This window comes from Cucurbita pepo, chromosome 16 (assembly GCF_057944985.1).
Source record: "Cucurbita pepo subsp. pepo isolate OVF chromosome 16, ASM5794498v1, whole genome shotgun sequence".
In the NCBI taxonomy this organism is placed as follows: domain Eukaryota; kingdom Viridiplantae; phylum Streptophyta; class Magnoliopsida; order Cucurbitales; family Cucurbitaceae; genus Cucurbita; species Cucurbita pepo.
The window spans coordinates 3,526,486-3,541,414 of record NC_141813.1 but is presented as its reverse complement, the minus strand read 5'-3'; the positions used below and the strand labels follow the sequence as shown (position 1 = coordinate 3,541,414).

Sequence of the window (14,929 nt, the reverse complement as noted above, 5' to 3'; positions counted from 1 at the left end):
TCTGGTAAACTCTCGTCCTGATCTTGCTTATTATGTTGGATATGTGAGCAGGTCTAGTGGCTGTCAAGCGCATCTTGCGCTATGTAGCCAGAACCAGAGGCTGGGGTGTAAGATACTGTGCAGGGAGAGGAAAGGAGAAACTCAAGCTGGTCGGCTACAGTGATAGTGACATGGCCGGTGACGTTGATGATCGTAAGAGCACCAGCGGAATGATCTACTTTCTCTCAGGCGGCGCGATCTGCTGGCAATCAACAAAATAGAAGGTAGTTGCTTTGTCTTCCTACGAAGCAGAATACATCGCCGCTTCGATGGCAGCAACACAAGGGGTTTGGCTTGTGCGACTAATGAAAGAACTCATCGGGAGAGAAAGCGATCCACCAATGCTATACGTAGACAACAAAGCTACGATCTTCCTGATAAAAAATCCAGTTTTGCACGACCGGAGCAAGCACATAGAAATCAGATTCCACTACATTCGAGAATGTGCAGATCGAGGGCTCATTAAGATTGATTTCATCCGAATAGAGGAACAACTTGGAGACATTTTCACCAAGTCCCTGGCGCGGGTAAAATTTGAAGAACTACGCTCAAAGATCGGAGTTCAAATAATAAGGTAGATATAGCACAACTTTTAGGAGGAGATTGTTAAATAAAAGCTATGTTCCTTATTCAGTTAGGTTGTTTTGACGTCTCAAAACTTCTGAATTCACGCCAATGGAAGAGCGTAATTCTAGCTTAACGAAACGGAAGATATTGTCGATAAATAGAAGCACGTCTTGTTCATTAACATCTCGCAAATATTCCGCCATAGTTAGGGCAGTTAAACCAACTCTCATACGAGCTCCCGACGGTTCATTCATCTGACCATAGACTGGAGCCACTTTTGATTCTGCAATATTTTCTTCATTAATTACTCCAGATTCTTTCATTTCCATGTAAAGATCATTTCCTTCACGAGTACGTTCACTTGTATGTCCCATATAGAACGGCCATTCTTGCCATATAAGGATAAATAATTTGGTACTTGAATCTTTCGGGAAATGAATTGAATTGGAGTATGAGTATGATATAGCGAAGAGCTTCAATTCGCACGGGATTTAGGTTACCATAGAATTACTCTTAGGGGATATTTGTTTGAGAATCAATCAAGTACTTTTGAAGGTCTCATCTACCAGTTTTTTCGTTGACATTTTCCTCCGAATTGCCAGAGTCAACACGTGAGCATAAGCCACACTACCGATCACCTTGAGATGAGAAATTGCAGGCTTTTGTCTTCTCCAAGCCTCTTGTGGTGTTTGATCATCTAACTTCGCATGTGGACATCGATTCTGTACGTAGATGGCACATTGCACGACTTCTGCCCAAAATTCCTTCTGCATCCTTTTGCTCTTAAGCATTGAGCGAACCATGTCGAGAATTGTCTAGTTCTTTCTCTCAGCCACACCATTTTGCTGAGGGGTGTACGATGCGGTTAGAAATCGCCTTATGCCTTGCTCCTAGCAGTACTCGCCACCTCTATCGGATCGTACAACTTTGATGTGTCTACCAGTTTCCTTCTCCACCTTTGAACTTTTTAACCACCTCGAATGCCTCGGATTTTCCTTTCCGAAAATAAGCCCAAGTTTTCCATGAGTAATCATCGATAAAGGAAATAAAATACTCCTTTCCGCTGAAAGACTCGAGGTTAATTGGTCCACATATATCTGTATGGATCAACTCGAGGGGTTGTTTAGCCCAAAGTTCAGCCTTCTTTTGAATTGAGGTTCTCGCATGCTTGCTGAGCATGCATTCTTCACAAAATTTTCCTTCAAAGTCCATGTTTGGTAGCCCATGTACCATATTCATCTTCGCTAACTCCTTTAGGTCGCCATGATGTAGTTGACCAAAACAGAGATGCCAGAGTGATGCCTTGTCTTCTACATCAACTCTCAAACAGTTTTCTCGTATGCTTCTTAAGTTCAATTTGTACATTCGATTTCTTCCTATCTCGACTCGAGCAACCAAACGCTATTTCTTATCCTTCAGGTGTAGCAGGCGATCTTTTAGGAATATCGAGTAACCTTATTCTGTGAGTTGCCCCATACTCAATATGTTGGTCTTGAGGTCTGGTACGTAATAGACATCTTGGATTAACCCCATCACACCATCCTTCAGGTGTAGCAGGCAGTCCTTTATAGCACTGAATGTTTGATCAGCCACCTCTTCCTCTACTGTGTCTTCTTCCACGCCAATTTGCTTGGCTCAACAGTCTCTTCTCATTATTGATTTCTTCGTAATTGTTGCCTTGACCACCTCGACCATTCCCGCGGCTTCCAGGACCTCTACCTCAAATCTTTTGTGAGTAGAGTGCCTTTTCATCATTTATCAATGCCTTCGTCTGAAGCGCTTGATCGAGTTGTTCCTCCTTCTTTTTCTTACGTTGCTCGTGCGCCTCGAGAGAACCGGCAAGCTCATCGACTGTGAACTTTGACAGGTCCTTCGACTCTTCTATTGCACATACGACATTCTCGATGTTGTCTGTTAACGACCTCAAGATTTTCTCCACAACCCGCGTCTCGGGTAACATTTCTCCGTTTTGATTTAGTTGATTCGTCATGGTTTGTACACATGTAATATAGCAAGAGTCTGGAGACGCACCTGCTTGACTCAGTCGGTTCCTTTGAACACCTTTTTTAGAGTGTCCCACACTTCTTTTGAAGTAATTGCCCTTGCAATCTTCTCAAAGCCCGACTCGTCAACAGCTCGGAATAGCATGTATAATGCTGCCTTATCCTTTGATCGTGCTTCCTTTAGCGCCTTGTTTTGTGCTGTCGTATAACCCATGGTATCCTTCGGTTCTTCGAAACCTTCTTCGACCACATCCCATGTGTCTTGCGAATCGATAAGAGCTTCCGTTTGGATGCTCCAATCTCGTAGTTCGCCTTCGTGAATCGTGGTAGCGGCATTTGTCCCATCATGTTCACCATCGGCTCTGATACCAATTTGTAGAAAATAAATTTGCTATGATACCAATTTGTTGAATGTAAATTTGCTCTGATGCCAATTTGTTGAAATTAAAAGTTGCTCCGATACCAACTTGTAGAAAATAGACCATCGCTCTGAAACTAACTCGTTTAGATAACTCTCACGAAACTATGAAGGGGTGTCGAGAGGGGAGAGACAAGGAGACAAAGAATTCTCAAAAGTCTTTTTCTATTACACACTGTACTTTAACTCAAACAAGTTTCCTATTTTTCTTCTTTTGCTCTCTTGCTGCTCTCTCTTATTCTCTACTTTTACAACGATAAGTAAAACCTATTTATAAGTTTTCCTAAAGCTAAAAAAAAAGTACCCAATATTTTTTCTCAACCCATAAGTCACTCCTTTCTTAAATTAGGTATGAACTTTTGACTGAATTAAAAACCAAAAACTTCATAACTACTTTTTTTTTTCTCTCTCTCTCAATTAAGTTTATTTTACAACAGAGACAGTCTTTCTAAATGGAAATCTTGAAGAGACTATCTATATGGCTCAACCAGAGGGGTTCATTGAACAGGATCACGAGCAAAAGGTTTGCAAGCTTAAAAGATCCATTTATGGGTTGAAGCAAGCATCTCGATCTTGGAATATAAGGTTTGATACTGCGATCAAATCTTATGGCTTTAAACAAAATGTTGACGAACCTTGTGTTTACAAGGAGATAGTCAACTCTACAGTAGTTTTTCTAGTGTTGTACGTTGACGATATCCTACTCATTGGGAATGATGTGGGATTTCTGACTGACATTAAGCATTGGCTAGCGACACAATACCAAATAAAATATTTGAGAGAGGCTCAGTTTGTTCTTGGAATCGAAATTGTTCTGAATCGCAAGAACAAAACACTAGAATTGTCTCAGGCATTGTACATCGACAAAATGTTGGTTCGATATAAGATGCAGAACTCCAAGAAAGGATTATTACCTTCCAGACATGGAGTTCATTTATCGAATGAACAAATTCCTAAGTCACCTCAAGAAATTGAGGATATGAGACATATTCTCTATGCATTAGCAGTCGGTAGTCTAATGTATGCCATGTTGTGTACTCGACCCGACATATGCTATGCTGTGGGAATTGTCAGCAGATATCAGTCCAATCTAGGACATGCTCATTGGACTGTCGTTAAAAATATCCTCAAGTTTCTTAGGAGAACTAGGGACTATATGCTAATGTACGGCGCTAAGGATCTGATTCTTATAGGGTACACTGACTCAGATTTTCAGACCGATATCGATTCGAGGAAATTGACATCAGGATCTGTTTTCACTCTGAACGGAGGAGCAATAATATGGAGAAGCATAAAGCAAGGTTGCATTGTTGATTCCACCATGGAAGCTGAGTATGTTGCTGCTTGTGAAGCAGCGAAAGAATCAGTATGGCTTAGGAAATTCTTAACTGTTTGGAAGTCGTTCCAAATATGCATAACTGATTTGGAAGTCATTCCAAATATGCATAGCTGATTTGGAAGTTGTTCCAAATATGCATCTGCCTATCACTCTTTATTGTGATAATAGTGGAGTAGTTGCAAATTTTAAAGAACCAAGAAGTCATAAGCGAGGAAAACATATTGAGGGCAAATATCATCTCATAAGGGAGATTGTGCAACAACGAGATGTGATCGTCACACAGATAGCTTCAGAGCACAACGTTGCTGATCCATTTACAAAGCCCCTCACGGCTAAAGTGTTTGAAGGGAACCTAGTGAGTCTAGGACTACGAGTTATGTAATCTAGGACAAGTGGCAGAAAATGCATGGGTAGTGATGCCCTAGTTCATTGTATTTATGTCTTTCTCTCTACTCAACATTATAAAACCCCACTAGAGTTTGGGTTTTAGTCCAAGTGGGAGTTTGTTCGGTTTTATGTCCTAAAACTCATAGTTTGTAAACAAAAACATATTCTGTTTTCAATAAAGTTATTATTGATGTTTTTTCAGTAAAGATTGTTATTGAATAAAGTGAATATTACGATCATTAATCTAAATATAATAAACTAAGAACACTCTGGCTATAGTATGATTACTTGAACTATATGAAGAGACATAAGAGTGGATCAAGTTCAAGTATATAGTCAAAATAATCTATAGTACAGGGATAAGGCTGAGTACCTTATTCTGGGAACACTATGGATGCGACCACTTTTGTATATGATATAAACAATGTGATCACTAAATTGTACATGTGAAGACATGTGAGTGGGGGCGTCCTATGCAATGAGTATTGCATAAGATCGGACCATGAAGAAAATCACTCTCACTTTTTAATGCCGTTTACTCTTGAGACTGATTTTTTCATTCGATGACCTAGGTAACTCGACCTTAATCCTGAGCTAACTATGAACTCCTGTTTATTCGGAATTGTCCTTAGATTTGCATGGGTGAGAGTGGTCCGAGTTCGGCGACTCAATAAGCCTCCCATTTCACGGGTAAGACTGCGTGAATAGCTGGGAATATAGGGTGTAGTTACTCTAGGGCAACATGCAAGTGGAACATGGGAATCTCATGGTGCAACCTAGTGGTGGAGACCATAGGACATGTTGATATACTTCCTTCTCCCACTTACTATAAGTATTTTCTCTATTCACCTTGTTATTGACTCATGCAAATACCTTCCGAATGGAGGCCGCTCCCGGGGCGACACAAGGCCGAGCATGAATCTCATGGTGTGAATTTTTCAGAGAGCGTAAAAAGACAACGATGTATCTCATATACCTTTTTCCTCCCACTAAGTATTTTAGACGGTTGGGTATACTCATTACTTAGGTATATTCCGGCTAATTAAATATAACCAACCCTTAAAAGTGTTGAACCGGACCCCAACCAATAGAAAAACACCCAAACTGCCTCTTCCATCTTCTTCTTTAGTTCAACTTGCTTTTGTTTTCATTATCCATCAATTACAACCTAAAATGGACTCTAATAACTCCATAAAAATTGCATACCTTTCTTCACCCATTAAAGCCCATACACACTAGGCCAATTACAATAATTGTATCAAATGAAAGCATACAAAAATTGCCAAAACCTTAAAAATCCAATTTAGCAACCACAAAATTTCATTCATCAAATGGTACCCACATGCTCAAATTAATGTAAATAAAGTGCCTAAAACTTCTCTGATACCAATTGATGGTGTTAATATAACACATACGGAACCAATTTGGATTTTAGGCACTCTAAGTACATCAATTATAATAAATTAGCTTGCATGTTCAAAAGCATTAAAACTCAATGAGTTTGAATACTAACCTTTTGTAGTTTAAATTCTTTTTTCCTCACGAACCGATTTTGAACCACCACTAGTGTATTCCCAACTATAATCAGACCTTTGAACGAAATTGTGGAATCCAGCGAGTGACTAAATTTGAAAGGAATTTAGTATATGTAATGAGAGAGTTTAGAGAGAATTTCTCAAAGTTTTTCAAGAAGACTTTCCATGTACCTTGATTACTCTATTTATAGAGTGATATTTGCATGTTCCAAATTTTGACACTCAACATTCCACTCAAATGTGTGGGATTATGTACCAAACATGCAAATTTGGTTAAACCATATATTGACACTCAATATTCCACTAACTCAAACATGGATTTTTCCACTACGTGAATGTCAACATTTTGACTTTATTTATTTTAATTCAACAATTAATTTAAATAACTGATTTCAAATCAAAATAATATTAAATGATTAATTAAACAATTTAATTAATATTTAATATTAAATTAAATGTCAATCTCAATCACTTTCCGCACATATTGATTATGATTCCCTATTCATAATTAAAATATTTAAATCTTATTTAAATATCTCTGATTCTCTCATTTTGTTTAATTCGTAATTAAATCAAAATGCGGTTAAATATATCGTATATATTTAGCGCATATTCCCTAATTTGAGTTCGAACACCTCAAATTCACTCGTCACACTGTTCTATGGTTTAGTCCGATATGAGCTAGCAAGGGAACCTAATGGACCTATAGATCATGGGCTCCAACGATCCGAGATTAACCGGCTAAACTTATTAACCTTTTAACCAACATTCGTTAACTACTAGGACACTCCACTATAGCCTAGTAGTTGCACTCCCCTCACTATAGATATATTTCTGTCCATTTGATATAACCATGATTAGTAAGTCGATTATTCACAGGTTGTTCGTAACTAGAGCTGGGTCAATTTACCGTTTTACCCCTAAAGTTACTTCTTGTTCCTTAAGTCCCAAGGATCCTCTAATGAACAATTGGTTTGTGGTCCAACCACCAAACCGAATCCCTCTCGGGCCAATGAGAGGGTGGGGTCAATTGGTTTCTTAGTTTATTGGATTTAGATTAATGATCGTAAAATTCACTTTATTCAATAACGGTATTTACTAAATAAATATCAATAATAACTTTATTGAAAATAGAATATGTTTTTGTTTACAACCTATGAGTTTTAGGACATTAAACCCTACATTTCTCGAATTCTTGGAAGTTGTACAAAAAGAAAAAGGGGCTGAAGGAATGGGTTCAGAACTTTATGACACCCTCACAAAGTGGTTTCAACCGCATGCACCGAAAAAATTATTGAAGTGCTCCACTCAAGAGCAGATGCTTATGTTTTTTTTTATGGATTTCTTATCCTGTTCTAATTGAACCCGGCTTCTCATTATCACTACAAGTGGCTTACATAATAGCCATCCTACAAGGATGCATAAACCATTATGTCAAAGAATATGGCATGTCCCCAAATGGTCCATTCTTCTTCACTTCAAATCATCAAGATGCCTCTCTCTACCAATAAAAATAACTTTTTGAAAAAATTGTAGTTTGCTAAGTTCGGTCAAGTCAACAAGAATAAGAATCCGGGATTTTTCAAATTTTCATTGATGTGCCAACATTTTCATGTGTTTATAAGTTCAATACGGTGATAAATGAAAAATTAGTATTTGTGTTATGTCTTAGAAAAAAGGGTTAAAAATATCAACAAAATAGATCTAATATTAATAATAATTGTAGTTGGTAAGTTTTTGAATTCTCACTTTTATGTCTAATAGATCCACAACTATAAAAAAATATCAAATAAATTAGCGTATTACCTCGCTCAAGATTTCTAGAGTATTTCTCTCAAACATGACCTGAGGTTCGAGCATACGTCGATATCGTCCACGAAATCTGAAATTCACATCACTGATTTGTTCACTGGGTTAGAACAAGTGTCACACAGTCGCTATCCCACTACTGCAAAAGTACGATTGTGACAATGGACAAGTCCATTTCCAACTTCTACATGTTCAAGGTCTTGCTCCAATTTCGCTTCTACAAGGTCAAATCCGAGGCCATCTCCATGACAGGTTTCAAGGGTCAATAATACGATTAGGTTATGGACTTGCAGTCGTCTTCAACCTCGGCATCCCCACAAGATTGTCTTTTTGGAAGCATCTTATTTGTATGGCCCAAAATTTTCCCGGCTGCCCAGTCTCTCTGGCACTCAACCAGATGCTCATTTCGTTGATTGAGCCGGGTATCCTCCATCCCCTTTTGGGTCGCCCAATTATTTTATATCTGAAAAGTTTTAGTATCTAAAAAAAGTTCATTTTTAAATAGAAAACCGAGTAGTGGCCAACATTATAATAAACAAAATGACAAGAATCTAGCACCAAAAATATATTTTATATCGGTTCATGATTTCATGAAGAAATTCTGATCCAGAAAGTTGTGCTACAAGAGACCTGAAAATATTGGTAATTTGTAAAGATATGCAAACCATACGCGAACGTGTACTCTGTCAAAACAATCCACCATTTGAAGTTGCTCGAGATGGGCCTACGAATGCTGGTCGACCCTCACCAAAGCAAAAGATGATGATTGCTTCGGATAGCATGTAGGACAACACTGAATCCATGTGGTTCATGAATATGTTTCCAACTCCGATGGAAATTTGAGCTACAAACCACGATTATACTACACGAAACATAGCTTGAAATCGCGTACGTTACCATTTATAGTCATGTCTGTTTCGATGACGTCGATTTCGAAGTTCCATCAATAGCTATGTTTCCCATTCCAATTTCCATAGCTTCTCTCTCGTCCTTCTCGCTTCTTTTAGTTGAAGCGTCCTAATCTTCAGGCTGATTTTGATGGATTGATACAGAAGATTCAAGAATTCTTGGGACACAACTCAACCACGGATGGCTAAGACATTGTGCTGCTCTTGGTCTCTTTTTAGGTGCAAAATCCAATAAAGGCACAAGAAAGTCAGCCAAGTCATTAGCATCTTGCTCACTGAAATCATACTTCTGAGTCAGCATCTTATTCAGAGGCCAAAAGCACAATTGACGAATATGCTAACTCACCATATCTATTGAAGTAGACCCTTGAATAGCGGCCACCTAATGCAATCTGTGCCAGATATTTTAAGAAATAGCAAAATATAAATAAGTGAAATTTTTTCAAATATATAAAATAAAGACAACATGGTATTTGCAAGTATGTTAACATTACCTTGCGAGGCATCACTCCATGAAGCTCCACCATCAATGCGAAATGATCTTGAACATAAAATAAATAGTAGAAATTACAACTTCCAGAAGAGAAGGTCCATGTAATAAGCTGATACTCATAACAAAATCTTGTTTTGTTGTTCCCAGAACACGTAGACTAGTGATGTCGACATGATATACATATAGTTATTTTAAAAAAATAAGAAACAAGTACCATATGTATACTACCACTATCTTACGAGCTAAGGGGAATACGATTAGTTGAGATAATAGCCACATTGTATTTAAAAAAACGGAAAGAAATGCGTCAAGTTCAAGGCAAAATTCTTTATATTTTCCAACCGACAGCCTTTTCAAATTATTCACCTGGCATATATAGTGTATGACATGGTTGAAATTAAATTGAGCCTTCTCAACCTGTTAACCAAACAAAAAACAACCGACCAAATATTTCAGTACCAGGGAAGCGTGTCAAAGAATAAAATTATAACTCATTGAGAACTCAAACAAACAACAATAACAATAATAATAATAATAATAATAACTTTTCAGCATGGTTTTCAAACAATTGAAAATGTGGGACTTTACTATGAGTAGAAATAATGCTTTCCAAGGGGAGGTGAGACTCGATTAACAAATGTTACACGTTAAGAATTAATGAGTTTAAGAAAGAAAAAAATAATCATACTGATAAAAAAAGAAAAAAAAAAGTCTCTCAACATACCTCATCCCTTTCATAGTTGTCACTAAGAACATCACCAGTGGCCAACTCAAAACAAATGCAAGCAAATGACCACATATCAGCTGGAGTCGAATATTTAGATCCAAGAAAAACTCGGGACACCTATACTGTCGCGTATGAATATCATTAGTAAATTGCTTGTAGATAAGAGAAACTTCGAGAATGGGCAACTAGTGTCAAATTACTGCCATGTAAATTGCTACGCGTGTCTCATCAATGCCACTCCAATCACCATTGGCATGTAAGATGAATATCTAATGTCTAGCGACATCCTTAATGCTAATTACATTATTAGGAAACTAAATTTTTCTGAATTACCGAGGTATCAGAAATAATGATCAATTTCATATGCGATTGTATATCCTCGATCCAAAAGTTATCTAGTCACTGATTACTGTGTCTTAATTTGGTTAAACTAAACCTAGAGCTTAACAAACCTTCGTACTAACGTCTTTTTCTACATTAATGTTAACATTGATGGACATTATTTATTTTTCTTGTTGAACTTGAATTCATTACCAGTTATAGTCAAGAAAACACAAATTTGATCACTGGGCATTGTGATTAAGGGTCGTTAACTTTAACCAAGAAGTCTTCAGTCCAAAACTTGCTACCTGCTTGGAAGACTAACATTCTTTGATTGGGAGCTTCCAAATGTTGTAAAGTTGAATGATAGTAAGCTACTTTGGAGTTTGTGAAAGTGTAAAAGGTCAGGATTTGGGTACTACAAAAAGTTTGAGGTTGAAAAATTCCCTAATTCCCTTGATTTAGAATGAGAGTCGTGTACTGTTTCCTTCAGTGTCAACCTTGAATTTTTGCCAATCGTTTTTCACTTAAGTTCATTGGCAACTTGATCTGTTTGTCCATTCTATAATGCCGGCCTATCCCTTTTGATGATAGCGATGATATTTTGACTTTCTTTGAATTAGGGAAGAATTCTTCTCCAGATTGGATAATTCTGTTCAAGATCAAGCAAGTAGCCGTCATTCTGACACCACATATAACAGTGATGATGGTGATTCTCTAACTGACCTGAATCGTACAATGAGTTTTGAGGTCCTAGATGATCATCCGGGACGTTTTGGGCCAATTAATGTGGAAAGTCAAAACACAGGCTCTTATAGCATTAGTCTAACTGAAGTCAGATATTATTTAGAAGGAATTATTGCTGAAGTCAGATATTATTTAGAAGGAATTACTGCTAAAGGTAGGGAAGCATCTCTTGATGCGGTAGAAAATACACAAGAACAGGTTGCAGAGAATGGTTTAGCCAATCAAACAGCTTATATCAACTCGATGGAGATGAGAGAAGATTCAGGACAACGTATGAGAAGAATTTTACAAGAAACTGCTGCAAATTTTTTATACCGTGAAGTTCCTCAAATTGATGCCGAGGATCATACTAGCATACCGGATTTCGAATCTTCTATTCAGCAAATTGATACCCGTGAGAAAAATGATGATATTGGAGTATTATCAGATCATTCTAGAAGTTTTCAAGACAATGATTGAAAATGTAGATCCGCTGGAATCTACTTCTCACGAGGAACTGAATGAAGAACTAGGTATGGGAGTTGAGCCAAATGATCTCGTGGGTAGCTTATTCTACGACGTTTCAGCTCTAGATTCCTTCATCAAGTTTACTCAACTTCTTCCTCTGAAGCTAGAGGAATCCTTAATTTAAGGAAAAGAGATCGTAGTGGCAAGCATCTAGTTTTCAACAGGATGAATGGAAAAATAACATTGAAGAAGATATAAACGAAACTCAGTTGGAAGGCATCACTACTAATTGGTCTGGCGAATTCTTAAGTATGACACATAGAGGAGACATTCATCTGCATAATGCCCCTGGAGCTTCACATGAAAATGTTATCTTTGTTGAGGATGTGCCTAATTCGTTAGAGGGCTCTCCTAATCGGTAGGCTACATCCAGCCGAAGGTCGGAGACCTTTTATTTTCCTGAAGAGAATAATGTGTATGATGGGGAAATCAAAGAACTTTTAAATAGGTATAAAAAATTTTATATAACAACATGCCTTGCTGAATTCAGACTGAATGATGAATTTACATGTGGACTATTTTTCTTTATTATGGAGGAGAAGTGTCTCTGCTTTTCTTAGTAGTGGTTTCTGTTAAAAATCACGTGTTTGTTTAGATTGGTGTCAATTAGTATTTGATTAAATCTCAGAAGTTGATTTAGTTTTGATTTTATTTTGTTTTTTATTTTTTACTGGTTTGTTACTAGATTTTCGGCAGATTTTTAGGTAGATTTTCTAAATATCTATATGTATTCCCCGTATATATAGAGAGCCTTCTTGCTCTTCATAATACAATCTTCTCATCAACCATTCAATCACTCCCTCTTACACTAACAAATTGGTATCAGAGCCGTCTTCTTAAGGGATCTATGAGATCAAAATGGGAGGAGAATCCAGTTTTTCAGCTGTTGCACCACCAGTCTTCGATGGAGACAATTATCAAATGTGGGCAGTTCGTATGAAGACTTATTTAGAGGCTTTGAATCTTTGGGAAATAATAGAAGAGGATTATGAGGTCACTCCACTTCCAGCCAATCCTACTGTAGCACAAATCAAAACATAGAAGGAAAAGAAGACAAGAAAATCAAAGGCAAAAACTTGCCTATTTGCAACGGTATCTCAAATGATCTTCATATGAATAATGTCCCTCAAAATAGCAAAGGAAATCTGGGATTACCTCTAGGCTGAATACGAAGGAGATGAGAGGATTCGTGGAATAAAAGTCCTGAATTTGATAGGGATTTCGAGTTACAGAAGATGAAGAAGTCAGAGTCCGTGAAAGAGTACTCTGACAGACTTCTTTGCATTGCCAACAAGGTGAGATTGCTTGGTTTTGTGTTAAATGATTCCAGGATCGTTGAAAAGTTTTTGGTCACTGTTCCAGGGAAGTTTGAAGCCACCATTACTACTCTGGAGAACACCAAAGACCTGTCAAAGAATTCTCTTACAAAGCTCTTGAATGCTTTACACGCACAAGAGCAAAGGAGGTCTATGAGGCAAGAAGGGGTGATTGAAGGTACCTTACCTGTTAAGCATCAAGACAACAACAAGTATAAAAACAAGAAAATTTTTAAAAACCAATCGACGAATGGAGATTCATCTGCCAATTATCAGAAGACAAAAGGAGGTTCCAAAAAATCCTATCCACCTTGCCGCCATTGTGAGACGAAAAGTCATCCACCATACAAGTGTTGGAGAAGACCTGACGCCTTCTGCTCCAAATGCAATCAACTTGGATATGAAGCTGTGATTTGCAAAGTCAAAGGTTAGGTGAAAGAAGTAGATGCACAAGAGGTTGATCAAGAAGAAGAAGATCAATTGTTTATTGTGGCAAGGCCCACGCGGACACGTTGGGGAGAAGAAACGTGATGGGTGTGAGCGTGCGAGCAGGGGCGGTTGCCATTTGTAAAAAAAGGAAGAAAAGAACGGGGAGAAATTGAAATAACAAGTAAAATAAATAAAAAAGTAGTGCACCACTCTCACCCAAGCACGCATAACTACGGAGTTTTGATGGGATCCGGTGCATTAGTGCTGGTATGATCGCACCCAGGATGCAATGCGCACAAATTGCATTTAACACATGCGGGGCGGCATGATCGAGGCGACGGTGAGTGCACGCACGTGCTTGGAATGGCCGGTGGGGCCCGCACAGACAGTTGGGGAGAAGAAATGCGATGGACGTGAGCGTGCGAGTGGGGGGTGCAATACGAGGACTTCCCAAGTAGTCACCCAACTTAGTACTACTCTTGCCCAAGCATGCCTAACTGGAAAGTTCTGATGGGATCCGGTGCATTAGTGCTGGTATGATAACACCCGACATGCAATGTGCACAAATTGCATTTAACGCATGCGGGGCGACATGATCGAGGCGACGGTGGGTGCACGCACATGCTCAGAACGGCCAGTGGGGCCCGCGTAGACACGTCGGGGAGAAGAAACGCGATGGGCATGAGTGTGCGAGCGGAGGTGGTTACCATTGAGAACTTCCCAAAGTGGTCACCCAACTTAGTACTTCCCTAGCCCAAGTGCGCTTAACTGTAGAGTTTTGATGGGATCCAATGCATTAGTGGTGGTATGATCGCACCCGACATGCAATGCGCACAAATTGCATTTAACGCTTGCGAGGCGGCATAATCATGGCGACAGTGGGTGCACGCACGTGCCCGAAAACTGTTAGCGAGGAGAAGAAACGCGATGGACGTGAGCGTGCGAGCAGGTGCAGTTGCTATTTGTAAAGAAAGGAAAAAAAGAACAGGGAGAAATTGAAATAACCAGTAAAAGAAATATAAAAAGGGGTGGAACATGAGTACTTCCCAAGTGGTCACCCAAATTAGTACTACTCTCGCCCAAGCACGCTTGACTGCGGAGTTCTGATGGGATCCGGTACATTAGTGCTGGTATGATTGCACCAGACATGCAATGCGCACAAATTGCATTTAACCAATGCGGGGCGACATGATCTAGGCAATGGTGGGTGCATGCACGTATTAAGGGGAATGAAGCATTTCTTATAAGGGTGTGGAAACGAATCGCTAGTAGATGTGTTTTAAAACTGTGAGACTGAAGATGATGCGTAACGGGCCAAAACGGATAATATCTACTAGCGATGGCCTTGGGTTGTTACAAATGGTATCAGAGCTAGACACTGAGC

General features: G+C 38.7%; 3 pseudogenes; 1 reads left to right on the top strand and 2 right to left on the bottom strand.

Moving 5' to 3' along the window:
• The first annotated feature begins 3,913 nt into the window (after positions 1–3,913).
• LOC147787903 (secreted RxLR effector protein 161 pseudogene) lies at positions 3,914–4,748 on the top strand (annotated as a pseudogene).
• Positions 4,749–13,974: 9,226 nt separating this feature from the next.
• Positions 13,975–14,093, bottom strand: LOC111782744 (5S ribosomal RNA; annotated as a pseudogene).
• A 477-nt stretch (positions 14,094–14,570) lies between these two features.
• Positions 14,571–14,689, bottom strand: LOC111782760 (5S ribosomal RNA; annotated as a pseudogene).
• Between the last annotated feature and the right edge of the window lie 240 nt (positions 14,690–14,929).